The 11,769-nt window shown below is 40.2% G+C and overlaps 1 protein-coding gene across 1 annotated transcript in view; it reads right to left on the bottom strand.

The window, feature by feature from the left end:
• LOC117482071 (B-cell receptor CD22-like) overlaps nucleotides 1–11,769 on the bottom strand; it is a 1,109,798-nt gene that overhangs the window by 789,106 nt on the left and 308,923 nt on the right. The gene's annotated exons all lie outside the window — the stretch shown is intronic.

Raw genomic sequence — 11,769 nt, 5'->3', positions numbered from 1 at the left:
TAAAATACTTTATTTTAATATAAAAAAATCTTTATTTTCATGAATTGATGACGCTGTATTGTCTTGTGTTTGAGTGTGGACATGTGTTTATTAGGGGGATTAAATATTAAGCCACTAAAATACCTATACTCTCGTTAAACTGTCACAAGTATGCAATAAAGGAAAATCTAAAAACGTTGAATAATCTGAAATATTATTCAACGCTTCCTATCCATACATTTCTATTTATCTGATACAACTTAAACATGTTGACCACGGGGGGAATCGAACAACCGACCCTCCACTTAATTATTCAACTACATTTCATTCACAATTATGTATTCTCTGAGGTGCTGTTTACACGAGAACGAAACGGGTTGTATCTGGTACTTTTCTCTCGCGTATAGCCCGTTCGTTCACACGAGGCCGTAACGGAACCACGGAAACGGACCGCGGAAACGGTAACAGGTCCCAAGGTGGATAGATCTGCGGACGGAACGCTCTGGGGGGGCAAACAGCTCCGTGTGTACGTCCTATACGATCATTTCCTGATAACGATGAAGCCATAGCCCCGCCTCTCCCCACCTCTGCTGCTCACTGCTGTAGCATGGTGAGTAGCAGTAGCAGTGCTACTGCTACTGCTACTGCTACTGCTACTGCTAGTGCTACTGCTACTGACCATGCTACAGATGCTACAGATGCAAAATCTACAGCTCCTCTACCACAACCATCAGCAACAAGTGGACATGGAGAATTACATGAACTACATGTTGCTAAATCTACCGCGGGGCATAAACAGAAGGGCAACCATGGCAACCATGCTCAGGGTGTCTTCTTCGCTGCTTTTGGTGTATTTTGTGGCAGAAGTACAGCGCCACTTACAGGCCTGGCATATGTACTACAGCGTCTCCAGCGCTCCTCGTGTGGACGGAATACTTTTTTGATATCGTATTCAGTTCGTTTGCGTTTCGTATGCGTTTGCGTGTGCGTGTAAATGGGGTCTGAGACACAACTGCATTTTATTTATAGAGCGCTTTTCTAGAAACTCAAAGACACTTTACAGAGTCATTAAAATATTATTAAAACAACACACTTAAAATATATAAAACACAACATTAATTACAGATAACAGTTTAAATACATGGAAATCTGACCGAAGCTGACCAATCCTCTGCACACTTTCCATATCTCATTCAAAATGAACTCATGAAGGATCCACATTAATACACAGAGTGGTTTTGGGTGTTGCTGTGAAATAAATCCTGCATGCTCATCAAATCCTGCTTCCTGTCCCTCCCGTCTGTATTCCTGGGGGTTTCTCTCTGGATCCCACCCTGTCCTGTATAGCTCCTTCCTTCCTTCCTGTTCTCATCCTGTTTCCTCCCCTCTCCTCCTCACCCCTCCTCTCCCCTCCTCTCCCTCCTCTCACCTCCACCCTCTCAACACTTCCTGACTTCACCCCCTGTGAAAATTCACAGCCAGGGTTATAAACGTCCTCTAATCACACTGTGAGTCAGAAATGTAATTCGTAAAAATAGCATAATTTTTCTCCGATCCATCTGTTCATTAACCTGATGCATGCTTTATTTTTAAGCATACATTTTTAAATATTAGATATTAAATATCGGGTGAAAGTCGTGTTTTTTTTAGTTTCTTTAAAAATGTCACTTTTTGTTGGCAGTGTTTGTTTGTTTCTTTAGTCGTAGTTTTTTATTTTGACATAATTAAAGAGCATTTTCCAGATCACACGTCTGAAAGTCCCAGGAAGTATTTTGATTCTTTATTTAAAGTGGACCTCTTATGCTATATTGGAAACATATTGTCGGGCCATACCTATACAAAACATGTCTGTGAAGTTTTTTGCTTCAAATCCCAAACAGATCACCCATTGCCTCATTCTGCTCAAACCCCTCTTTTGCAGCCCTGTTTAGAGAAACGCTGATTTTGGGTCCTTAGGAGGCGGAGCTAATGCCTGATCAGAATTCTACCGGAGATAAAGTTAAATTCTGCTGTGATAAAATTCCATCATGTTCTAAACCACATCAAGGATTATTTCTGAAACAGTATGGAGCTTAAATGCTTTTTCTCTTGCGGGTTTATCACAAGGTGAGTTCCTTTTTTTAAACACATGTGCTCTCCAGTACAGGTTAGCTCTGAGTGTTAGCGAGGCTTGCTAATGTAAACAAAGACGAGATTACGTCCAAAACACGTCAGGCATTGTTTCTGATAGCAACTCTCTGTGGGTCCGCCGCCGATTTGATGTCATATCGGCAGCATATCTGTATCCGCTCGTTGTACCCCCGTTTTTAGAGATTTGGGTACGGAGGAAAAGAGAGAGGGTATAAAAGACATCAAAAAGTGCATTTTGCATGATAGGTCCCCTTTAAAGGTTTTTTGGGGGGTTTTCCCTTTCCTTATATTTGTATCTGTATGGGCCTCTTTAAGTAAAGGGACATTACAGAAGGAGTATAATCATATTAAGAGGGGAAAGGGATACTATATTACAGGATGTCAAACATCCATAGTATCCATGTAACATATAGCTACTGGCATACTATGAAAACATGAAGGCTCTTTGATCCAAGTTATATTGCTATTCTTTGGAAAGTACGGTTACATTTCGTTTTTTAACGGTAGAGATAATCCCCATTTTAATACAAATCTATAGGCAGAGATGGTATCAGTGCACTAATGTTCTAGGAAGATGACTTGTGGCTGTAAAAATGCAAGTGATTTGAAATGGTAGACAAGCTGCTAAAAGTTAGCTTAGCTCTTGGCTGGAGAGAAGGCACGAACCAGACTTCAACCAATGCATGTTTTGATCAAATATATATACGGGGTTTTCATACCCTCCTACAAAATAGCTGGTTTTGGCTGTTTATTAAAAAAAACAATATTACTGTTACGGTTTTGGCCAAGTTAAGGACTCTTTTGGCGCGTTTCCACTACACGGCCTCGCTCGGCCCCGCTCGGTATGGCTAGGCCTCGTTAGGACTGGCTCACTTTATGGCGCATTTCCATTACAGTTTAGGAACTGGGGTAGTATCTATAGTAACGCAGTGTAGGCGGAGCCGTGACGTCATCTTCAATGAGAACCCCAGAAAAACAACACAGCCGTTAGCTGTTAGCACTCAGAGCTCACAGCTCCTCATATCTGTTCAGAAACTAGACAAAAGTTAAACAAGTACAAACCACAGACTGCCTGTGTCATGGTGAATACAGTCGCTGCTTTATTTATGTCTGTATAGGCCGTTGTTGTGAGTGTGGACGGTCGGAGCATATACTGCGTTAGCTTAGCCAATCTCCATTTAGAAAACACGCATTTTAAAAGGTTTTTCGCCTGCCGTCTGTCTGCAGACTTGTCAAAGCATTAATTCATGGTTTTTACTAACCGGTATCAGTATGTTGTTACTTCGGCATCATTTTGAAACGTGTATTACAATTAAATCACGGTCAAATATGTCCATCTTGTTGTAGTTGTAGCCCCCTTGCCAGCGATCCTCTCTCTAGTTTAGCATACTCAGCCCGACTCAGCCTCGTTGTCTCTGGCCCTGGACCCACGATTTTATGAGGCCAGAAAAACTGTGAATTAGGAACCGCCGGCCGGTACTAGGCCAAGTGGAAACGCAACCAAAGACGGGCCGCTGACGTCACAGCCCTCTTAAACCGTGCTGCGGGCTGTAGTGGAAACGCGCCATAAGTCTGACACTTTGTGAAAGTATCAGAGAGTATTACAGCTCAGACCTAATAACATTCAAAGTAAGTTCTTCCTTCGTTGTACTGTGATCCAAACCTTTGATCCCTTTCATTGATTCATATTGACAGAACAGTATACTTTATATAAAGCACAGCTCCATTTGACATTTGGTAGATAATAAGATTGAGGATCATGATCCAATCAGGGGGCCAGAGCCACAACTGCAAGAAGCATTGATTTGAACTGACACAGGCACTGTTTGTAGGCCCTCATTACAAATTGGCTTACACAATCGCTCCCCTCTGTTACTGAGAAACATTAGAAAGCTAATCTTAAAATGACTCTGCAGTTCATCCCAGATATTACAAATGAATGCTTCAATAAAAGAGAACCAACAGATGTGACCTAAATGGTGGAAAAGAGAGAAAAGGAATAAATGAGTTCATTACCTCTTGTCCAGTTAGAGAACTAACTTATCATCATATTGTGTGTTGCCCTTTCTAACAGAGACGCCAAATGTGAAAAGGTTCAAGGTTCAAGGTTCAAGGTTCTTTATTGTCAATCTGACATAGCTACAGAGTAATTATGTAGTTGAAAATCTTATGTCACAGGCTTCTCCAACAATGCAACATAATAACATAATAACAATAAGAGCAAGAGCAATACAAAAATAATAATAGTTATAAAAATGAAATAAAGTTATGATGTGGAATAGTGCAGTACGAGTCTATATACAAGTTATTGGAATGATATATATATATTAGGTATTAGATACATACTACTGAGTAGCAGATGAATGTTTGAAGTTGTTTCAACAGTTCAATTTTTTAACAGTCTCACTGCCCGCGGGAAGAAACTGTCTCCGAATCTTCTTGTCCTTGCCTTGCAAAGAGTTGCATTTCAGTTGTACTCAAATAAAACTTTGTTGGGTAAAATGACCCCAAAGGTCAGGAAGTTCCCTTAGTGTAAGTGATGTCAGGGATCATCCCTTAAGGCACAGTGTGACATCATAACACTTAGATTAAGCCTCAAATATCAACTTTGACTCAAGGTTCTGTACAATCTGTACAGTTTACAACGTCCTTATCTGCACTTCAGAAGATAAGAGAAAACTCCCCGAGAAGAAAAACCCTTACTGTGAGTAAACATGTTTTTAAATCCCCCCTCTCTTGCTTTATCTCAACTCATCTTATCTTCATTTTAGGAACGTTTGAGTCATGTTTGAAACTATGGTGGTGGAAACTCTGCAATAAAGCGAGTCGTTCAGGCGTGACAAAAGAAACCTGCTGAGTGTCAACAACAGAGGAAACAGTCAGACTATAAATAGACGCCATTCCTTAATGATGCCTTCAAGTGCTCCTTGTTAGGACAAACTACTTTCCTTTTTGGAAATTGCTGACGCTGCCAAATGAGCTCACTGGAGAAACATGCAGAACGGTTGTAGTGAGTTATTTAGTTTTCTGTTTGCTTCACAGTTGTAGTGAGTGACGTGGAGCTTTTTGCAGATTAGCAGGATCATTGATAGTGAATGTTCACCACACACACACACACACACACACACACACACACACACACACACACACACACACACACACACACACACACACACACACACACACACACACACACACACACACACACACACACACACACACACACACGCATGTTTAACAAATCTACTTCCTAAAGCATTACGTTATGTTTCGTTAAAGGTCCATTATGAGTCATTTTTGCACGTTTTAGACAATTTACTTTTGTGCGTTGGTGTTGGGATCAGGGGGGCACAGGTTCAAACCCCACTGCAGTCAGCATGTCGTTGTGTCCCTGAGACACTTCACCCCAAATTGATTCCTGTGGGGATTGCCCACAGTATTGAGTATGTAAGTCGCTTTGGATAAAAGCGTCTAACAAGTAACATGTCATGTAATGTAACATGTGCTTTTTTTTGTATAGCCTACCAGTTTCTATTTAACTTGTGTTGGCAGTAAAAGTATTTCCCTGTGTTTCTAGGGACCCAAATGGTTTCTATGGTTAAAGGGAAACAACGACAGGAGGAGGATCTTCTTTAGTTTGCATTTGAAGAATTGCAAGAAGACATACAGTGTTTAAAATACAAATATAACTGTGCATAAGAATGATGCAAGAGACACAATGGTGTAACTTTATTTATACAGCACATTAAAAACAACAGAGTTGACCAAAGTGCTGTACATTAATGAATATATAAAACCTGCATAAATACATTTAGACAAAACAGATGGGAAATGATAAGCTCCAGCTCATGTACCAACATACTAATCAGTTAATTAATTAATGTATGTATAATTAATCCTTTATTTTTCTCCTGCAGAAATGTACGTCGTTACAGCAGCAAAGGTACAGCAGGTACAAGAGGAAAGGGTTATATTATATAAGAAGAAAAGCATGCATGTGTTCATTTAACCCAACAAGTACATATATTTTTTAAATGGTACGTGAGCATATATTGGAAAATTGTAAATAAATTGTAAGAAATAACATACAACGTGTAGTGTTGATTGCACATAGTGTTTATATTTAAAGGACCAGCAACCAGCGTGCTTTAATACTTGACTTTAATCCACCAGAAGCACCAGGATCTGCCAATAAAACAGATCATCTTCCCCATTATTTGATGTTAAGGTATAGCAACAGTCTCCAGGCTTCCTGCTGTCAGTCTCTTGTTTTGGCAACTGGCTCGTTTCCCCGTCCTACCAACCACTGTTTGTTCTACACACAGACACACTGAAGGGCCCCACCCTCTGCCACACACACACACACACACACACACGCACGCACGCACACATACGCACACGCACACACACGCACGCACACACACACACACAGCCGCCCATTTGGCCTCAGGCGAAGGCAAAGTGCTGTAAGTATGATCACACATAACACGGTCACCATGGCGACGGCTCGGGTGCAGACCTGAAGCGAACTCCTGTTTCTGTCTCTCTTTGCTTCAAAAGATTATCAAACACTGATCCGGTAAAAACATTCAAAGTGCAAACAGGGATATGATTTAGAGACCGTGCAAAACCAATGAGTAACATCACAGTCTGTTTTTAAGTTCTCCTTCAACACCAATGCCTGCTAACATCATGCATTCTCCTTTACGTTAATAATGAATATAATATCCAATGTCTTCAGTGTTTTAAAGATAGGCTGGGCTATCAGTGTGTATTCTAGAGATTGATCTGTATATTCTTCTGTTGATATGTATTTATTTTCTTTATGTGTTTTAAGTAGCACGTAAGACTTGACCTAGTTTTCCTCGGGTCATCATTTGTTATGGATTTTAGTTTCTTCTATTCTCGTTGTATTATTTCTACAAATGTATTTGGTTGTTTCTGTTATTCTAGTGTCTGTAGGTGTAAACAAAACCAATGAGTAACATCACAGTCTGTTTTGAAGTTCCCTTTCAACACCAATGACTGCTAACAGTGATTGTGGACAAGAAGCCTGAGCATAACCCCTCCTTAAAAATGAATATAATATCCAAAGTTTACAGTGTTTTAAAAGTAGGTTGATAAGATAAGATAAGATAAGATAAGAGGTAGTTTATTGATCCCAAATTGGAAAATGTTTGCGTTGCAGCAGCATAAAAAACAACACTACAGATTATCAAAGACCCCCATCACCCCAGCCACAAACTGTTCTTTCTGTTGCCGTCTGGCAGACGCTACCGCAGCATCCTGGCAAGGACAAGAAGATTCGGAGACAGTTTCTTCCCGTGGGCAGTGAGACTGTTAAACAATTGAACTGCTGAAACAACTTCAAAACATTCATCTGCTACTTAGTAATATGTATCTAATATCTAATATATATCATTCCAATAACTTGTATATAGACTCGTACTGCACTATTCCACATCATCACTTTATTTTATAACTATTTTTCTTTTTGTATTGCTCTTGCTATCTGTATTGTTATTATGTTATTATGTTGCATTGTTGGAGAAGCCTGTGACATAAGATTTTCAACAACATAATTACTCTGTAACTATGTCAGTTTGACAATAAAGAACCTTGAACCTTGAACCTTGCACATAAGTAGAACTCGATGACGTAGTATCCTTGAAATAGTGGCTCTGGAGCAGCTTTCCTCGACATTGAGAAACACCCCATAGGTCTGGTCGGGGACTTGAACCGGCGACCCTACAGCTCACAGTCCAAGCCCCTACTGACTGAGACACTGCCGGACAAGTAGTGCATAAGACTTGACCTAGCTTTCCTCAGGTCATCATTTGTTATTGATTTTTTTGATCTTCTATTCTCGTTCTCTTATTTCTATGAATGTGTTTGTTACTGTTTAACCCAAACCGATGAGTAACATCACAGTCTGTTTTTTAAGTTCCCCTTTATGACATGAAGCCTCTAAAACAGCATTAAAATGTAGAAAATATACAGTAGAAGTATTAGTTCTTCTATTCTCGTTCTGTTATTTCTACTAATGTGTTTTATTGTTTCTGTTATCGTAGTGTGTGTAGGTGTAAGAGTTACTCCTTATACACTTTGCCTGGCTTTAATGATTGTGTTGTTGTTGATTACTTTCTATTTCACTAATTGAACCTGTGTTATGTATTACAGCACTTTTTTCTCATGTTGTTGTAATTTAGTTTTTCTATTTTAGCTCACTTGTATTCCTGTACAATTCATATTTGTACTAATGTTCTTTTCTTTCTTGACACAAACTTAAAACGACAGCAATAAACAACGGTGCACCAGAAACATCGTGTCTGCATGACTCAACCCTGTAATTAAAAACTGTACTTAAAGGGGACCTATCATGCAAAATGCACTTTTTGATGTATTTTATACATAAATGTGTCGGGGAACTCACGCAGCGTCAGAAAATAAAACCCTCTCTCTTTTCCTCCAAATCTCTAAAAACGGGGGAACAACGGAGCTGATCCAGATTTGCGTCCGATATGATGTAATATCTGAAATGTGGACCCACGGCCCTATCAGAAACTATGCTATCAGAAACAATGCCCGACTGTTTTGGACGTAATATGGTCGGTGTTTACATTAGCATCGCTAACATTCAGAGCTAACCTGTACTGGAGAGCATGTGTGTGAAGAAGCAGGAAATAAAAAGGAACTCACCTTGTGGTATAACCGGCAAGAGAGAAAGCCTTTGAGCTCCATACTGTTTCAGAAATAATCCTTGATAATCCATGATATGGCGTTTCATCACGGCAGTATTTAGTTTAGACAGTAGCTGCCGGGTCCCGCATGAGCTCAGACCCCTCCTTTTTAAAGCTTTATACCCAAATCAGCACTTTTGAAACAGGAAGTGAAATAGAGGGATATGAGGCATGGCTAGAATGGGGGATCTGTTTGGTGTTTTGAGCAAAACACTTCATAGACATGTTTTTTATATATTTGTATATATCTGAGACCTATGCTATTGCCTAAAAATAGCATGATAGGTGACCTTTAAATGTACAAAAAAAGGGGAAAACCTCCAGCTAGAATCGCAGTTTAGATAATTTCTAAAACCATTTATTTCCTGTCACAGGGAGCACAGGTTCAAACCCCACTGCAGTCTGCATGTCGTTGTGTCCCTGAGACACTTCACCCCAAATTGCTCCTGTGGGGATTGCCCACAGTATTGAGTATGTAAGTCGCTTTGGATAAAAGCGTCTAACAAGTGACATGTAATGTCATGTAATGTAAGCAACCTGAACAATAACCCTCAATATAAATGTGATGTTTTGTGAATAAACACCACTTTTTAACCCCCTCCTGTCACATCTTTTGGTCTCTACTGCTGCCATGTTTTTCACTACTGATGCCGCGTTAACGGCATGTGGGAAGGAAAAGTAGTTTCCATGGTTACAGCATGCATGTGTTTGCAGCATCTGACGACTGCGGGCGGGGTTGTTAGAATTAGTGAGTACAACTAGTACAACGTTATCAGCGTACAAATACACTCTGTTAGTCATGTTGGTCTTTATGCATGCTTCTTAGTTAACATTAAGCTGTCTTTGGCTCTTTTCTGCTGTAACAAATGTGAATAGAAATCCTCATAATAATAATAATTATTATTTCATTAATACATCATGTTATTATTCTTTTTAAAGATGTGGTTATATGTATGTCTATGGGTTAAAAGAGACACCAAACAGATCATTGCAGCATCCCATAATCCCCTCTGTTTCAGCCCTGTTTCAAAAGTGCTGATTCTCTGTCTGTTACTTTAGATGAAAATAAGGAGCCCCTCCCCACGCCCCTCTAATTTGGTTAAAAAGAACACAATGGTGCTCTAGGAGGAGATGCAGGTGATAAGGTGGGGGGGGGGGGGGGGGGGGGGTTACCTTGGTTGCTGATTGGCTAATGGTTACACAAGACAAAACATCGTTATGACATCAAAATCTGATCAGCTCATTTTCAGACAGGTTTTTATAGAAATGGATCAGGACAAAACTAGAGAGAATCTTTGTTCCTGAAACTTTCAGAGTCTCTTTCCACAGAGGGGACACATTGTGATGAAGAAGAGACATGAAGAAGAGGGGACACATGTTGATGTAGAAGAGACATGAAGAAGAGGGGACACATGTTGATGTAGAAGAGACATGAAGAAGAGGGGACACATGCTGATGTAGAAGAGACATGAAGAAGAGGGGACACATGTTGATGTAGAGGAGACATGAAGAAGAGGGGACACATGTTGATGTAGAAGAGACATGAAGAAGAGGGGACACATGTTGATGTAGAGGAGACATGAAGAAGAGGGGACACATGTTGATGTAGAAGAGACATGAAGAAGAGGGGACACATGCTGATGTAGAAGAGACATGAAGAAGAGGGGACACATGTTGATGTAGAAGAGACATGAAGAAGAGGGGACACATGTTGATGTAGAAGAGACATGAGGAAGAGGGGACACATGTTGATGTAGAAGAGACATGAGGAAGAGGGGACACATGTTGATGTAGAAGAGACATGAAGAAGAGGGGACACATGTTGATGTAGAAGAGACATGAGGAAGAGGGGACACGTGTTGATGTAGAAGAGACATGAAGAAGAGGGGACACATGTTGATGTAGAAGAGACATGAAGAAGGGGGGACACATGTTGATGTAGAAGAGACATGAGGAAGAGGGGACACATGTTGATGAAGAAGAGACATGAAGAAGGGGGGACACATGTTGATGTAGAAGAGACATGAAGAAGAGGGGACACATGTTGACGTAGAAGAGACATGGAGAAGAGGGGACACATGTTGATGAAGAAGAGACATGAAGAAGGGGGGACACATGTTGATGTAGAAGAGACATGAAGAAGAGGGGACACATGTTGACGTAGAAGAGACATGAAGAAGAGGGGACACATGTTGATGTAGAAGAGACATGAGAAAGTGGATTTTGCATAATAGGTGACCTTTAAGTAAAACAAATACAAATACATCAGAGATGGTGTGCAAAAATGACATATGTGCACAATAAATGCAATGCAATTATGATTATCATACGTATATTTACTGTGTTTAATGTACACATTTTCACATATTTATTGTGAATTCTTATTTATTTAAACTTTTTTTGTTGCATTATTCAGATTCTTTTTTTAAATATTTTGCATTTTTAAAACCCATATAAATAACTCTGTGTATCTGCAGAATAGGCATCTCTTTTTTTGCTAATCTATAAATAATTACACTTTTCTGACAGCACCTGAAAGCCTCATGACGGGCTCGCGGCTGACACCGGTGACAACTCCTTATATGGTGCACGGATGACGTCACCACAACTGTAACTGGGCCCAAAAAGGGGAGAAAGGGGAGGGAGGGCTTGCGGTTGCGCGTTCACGTCATGTCTTTTCCTCTGAGTGCGCGCGACCTCACGGGAGTTTACAACCGGATGGACCATATATGGAGTGTGAGAGTGCGAGTGTGTGACGTAGTGTTTGTGTGAGAGAGAAACAGGAAGAGCAGAAACTCCCGCGAAATGTTTATTTCACCCACGTAGATTCTCGTAACTGCTGACTGACTTTCTTTATTACCAGAATGTAAACACTGACATTAACTCACTTTTATTTTGGATCCACTTCTCACAATCAGTC

Source organism: Trematomus bernacchii, unplaced genomic scaffold (assembly GCF_902827165.1).
Source record: "Trematomus bernacchii unplaced genomic scaffold, fTreBer1.1, whole genome shotgun sequence".
Taxonomy (NCBI): domain Eukaryota; kingdom Metazoa; phylum Chordata; class Actinopteri; order Perciformes; family Nototheniidae; genus Trematomus; species Trematomus bernacchii.
The sequence above is the reverse complement of the archived record's forward strand: the minus strand, read 5'-3'. Positions and strand labels throughout refer to the sequence as shown.